At 36.3% G+C, this 3812-nt stretch overlaps 1 protein-coding gene and 1 long non-coding RNA gene across 2 annotated transcripts in view; one reads left to right on the forward strand and one right to left on the reverse strand.

Moving 5' to 3' along the window:
* LOC118333996 (protocadherin gamma-C3-like) overlaps window positions 1-3812 on the forward strand; it is a 54586-nt gene that overhangs the window by 5387 nt on the left and 45387 nt on the right. The gene's annotated exons all lie outside the window — the stretch shown is intronic.
* On the reverse strand, window positions 281-2898 carry LOC118333313. The gene is made up of 4 exons (XR_004796967.1): window positions 2569-2898; window positions 2321-2381; window positions 1864-1964; window positions 281-549 (listed from the first exon to the last, which is right to left on the reverse strand). It is a non-coding gene; the product is annotated as an uncharacterized LOC118333313 (long non-coding RNA).

Raw genomic sequence — 3812 nt, forward strand, 5'->3', positions numbered from 1 at the left:
TATACAAAATAAATTGAATTGAATTGAATTGAAGCTTTGTACCAGAATGAGCGGTACACACAAACTAATAATAATCTAATCCAAGTTCAAGATAGAAGAAGAAACAGTATGCAATATATACATAGATAATATAGATAATAAATACAGACACTGTGACTGCCAAATTAATGTTGACAAGACTGGTTTCAAAATCCATGTTCTGACATCATGAGTCATCTACACATGATTGATAATGATACATCTATTAATGAAATCAAATCCAAAACATAATCTGTAACACAAAAATGTATGTGGTCTCTTATTTGGAACACTTATTTATTATAAAAGTCTGCAAACGTATGCTTATATGTATCTCACTTACTTGTTCTTATTAGATTAAGATGACAATAAAAATTATTCATACTATTATTTTTATTAGTAGTAGTAGTAACCATGTCCAAAATTCAGAAAATATGACTCAAAAGGAAAGAGAAGTTTCCAGTTGCACTAGTTGTTTCAGGACCATGGACAGAGGGAACAGGACGACCACATGGCTTGGCAGGGCTTGATCTACAAAAAAGAGTTTTTCTGTTGAGATCTTTTTGTCTCCAACAATACACAAGCAGCAATTCCTCTCTGTAACCGTTTTTGAATCAGATGTGTACGGTGATCAAGAATGTTTATTCCTCATATGGCATTGTAAATATGTTAAAGGCAGTCAGGCATATTTTTCTCAAGGTTAGCCTTGTTGAAGTCTCTAGAAACAATGATTGCAGCATCAGGATTACTGGTCTGTTAGTTGTTCAAGACTTTGCAATGGTCTGACAGAAGAGCTTCTGTAACTACACGTCACACCGACAGAGACTGCTACAACTATGTTTTCTGATGTCTGAGGAATGGAGGCGACTCATGCAAAACCAAAATCACTTAATAATGCTGTTTGAGAATCCCTCTTCAAACGCACACATTCTCACAGACAAACAAGCAAGTGTAGGACACTGCCTCTTGTCTGTCTCCTCGTCCTCTCGTTTCAAAGGGGGGAAAAGGAAACATGGAACACACAAGATAGATTAAGGAGATAGACGAGGAAGAGTTTCTGTTTAAGTCACTATTGTTTTAAGTACACAAAAAAAGGGGCTTGACGTAGAGTCTACATAAAGCTACAAATCATATCATAGTCTACATTAGTACCACAATTTAGCATTGCACTCCTATAACTCTGTTGGACATCTCTTTATTATTCCATGCATTCTTCTTCCTTGTCAAAACCTGTTCTCTACATTACCCACAATGCAACTCGTTCGCGGACAATTTTGGTCAGAGATTCTGGTGTGTCGTGCTTGGAGCTGCTAATGTAGTTTTAAGCCATTAGCCTCATGCCAAGATGGCTACAGAGGTCTGGTAACCTCACTTTCTATCTACGCAGCACTGTATTTTATTTATTTTTTTCATTTTAAAACTTGATGCTCCAACACAGCCTGACTCAAGTGACATCACTTGAGGCACTACATTAGCTTTTGCGTAACTCCCTCTGGAGTTGTTATGTACATGTTTTTTTTCATTTATGCAGTAGTACTCCCCAAGAAGACACATAATCACACATAATATGTGATAATATTTTGATGCTGTGGACTTTTCCAGTGTTCTGCTCTGGGCATTAGCTCGACTGAATCACGGAAATGTTTCTCTGTTTCTCTGCACAAGTTGCTGGCAACTTTCAATTTAATTTCTAGTAGCTATGTGAAAAACACGGCACAGTGGACTACTGGTTTCTGTTGTTGGAATTTGGAGAATAATTTATCAATTGGATAATCTGATTAGATTAGAGTTTATGTTTTAATCTAAATTTGTGATAAAAAAAATAACTCAACTTAATTTACTCACCAGTACAGTAGCTTTGAACGATGAGCAGAAAGATGTTTATCAGGTAACGTTATGTCCAGCATTATCTACGAGCAAGGGTTTCTCTCAGGAAGTACAGAAACCTAAGAGAATACAACAACGTCAAACTTAGTGTAGTATACTGTACTTTCTACTGATGGCACATGCAGCTTGATATGAATTAACCACTATCCTATTAAACAACCTAGGAAACACAAAATATGCTGCATTGGTATTGTCATTTTAAATTAGATTAATAACAGCCCACTTTTTGGTATCAAGTTTGGTTTACACAAACATTCCCAGACAAATTGTACTGATAGGCTCTTAATAGTGCTTGTTTAGTCGTTGGTGGTAGGTGGAAATGGGCCAACATGATACAAGACATTTAATTTATAGCTGTTCTTCTCCATGCTGTCGGGATAAATCATTCATCATTATAAGCCAGTTTTTAACGCACCTCTCCTTCTTTGATTCAGTAAACTTGCAAAGTCTTTGACAAATCTTCGTCCCAGTTCCCTCTGCAGATGAAAAAAGTGAAAATAAAAAGGTAAAAACTGAATTAACAATAGAGCAGATTTCACAGATACTAAACCCTCAACAAGGACAAGAGCTTGTTAGACCAGTGGTGAGGTACATCTGGCCCAAACAAACATTCAACAAAGCTTCAACAAACACTACGGCGAAATCCAAAATAATGTTACTCACCAGGTTGTATGGTTGACTCCAGTAACTTATCCAACCAGCTAGCATTTAAATGTAAAACGACACAGAAAAAAACACTTAATGTATGTTTAACCCTGCTGGCTTAGTACTAAAGCTAACAAACGTACTAACGTTATTAACTAAACTAACATTAACTTCTATCGTTACTAGCCACTTTGGTTGTCGTGTTGGTTACAATGGTGCAGACGTTAATTTATGAGTAATGTTATGTTGTTGACTTGTTGCTGGCGAAGTTAACAGCTGAGACTGCCCGGGACTTTAACACGTGTGAGAAGAAAAACCACACAGTTGTAAGCAAACACATCGTTCATGGAAGGGGACTCATTACGGCGACGGACCTGAGCGCAACCTTAAATACTTCCGGCAACACGGGGTTGAACATAAATATTCAAATATTTAAATATCTATTTAAATATTTAGTTTACCAAGTGCCACATTCCCATTCCCATTAGGTGTGCCACATTATGTAGGATTTCGATTAAACGTTTAAAATAATACTGTAATTTGTCTAATAGTACCAGCACCTTTATTTACCTCAACTACAGAGGGCCATTATTTAAAGCAGGCTTATATTAGTGACAGGCCTTTATTTCTAATTCCCTCAATATTTGGTCATATTTTAATATGAATACTGCTCATTGTGTTCTGATCTGTTCCCGTTTAGCTTGTTTTTAATTTTTCCTACTGCATTATGCTGTAAAATACAAACTCCATACTTCCTGACAAACTTTGGTTCTGGCTGTTCTACCTGTTCTACCTGTTTCACATTAAACGCTCTCAAGTATTTGAGTAGACAGAATTCCTTCATTTCAATGGCTTATATTGTGAAACATTTGCAGGGCTGTATTGTGCAGAATTCATAGACGTGCACAGTTCCCATGTAGCTATATCCTCATAACTTCTATAAAATGTCAGCTAATGTCTCTTTCATGTGTGAATGCCAACTTTATCTTCATGTGGACAAGACTAGTTTATTCTACTTCTGATGCCATTCATTAAACCACTGACAAATGAGCCTATCCTTGTCCTTTTATGCACTGTAAGGCACTGTTACCTAAGATTAATACTTAATGCAAATAACCCACAATACTGTTCAGACTCAGACAACACTTTGCTTATCTCCCGAACAACCTAGTCCAATGCTGAAAGGGTGACAAAATTCAAATATCAAATATATTGGAATATGTTTTTATGGGAAGTGTTTCTTTCTCTGAGTTTTTTTCTTA

The sequence above is a fragment of the Morone saxatilis genome, unplaced genomic scaffold, assembly GCF_004916995.1.
Source record: "Morone saxatilis isolate NCDOM2014 unplaced genomic scaffold, NCSU_SB_2.0 Contig22, whole genome shotgun sequence".
Classification (NCBI taxonomy): domain Eukaryota; kingdom Metazoa; phylum Chordata; class Actinopteri; family Moronidae; genus Morone; species Morone saxatilis.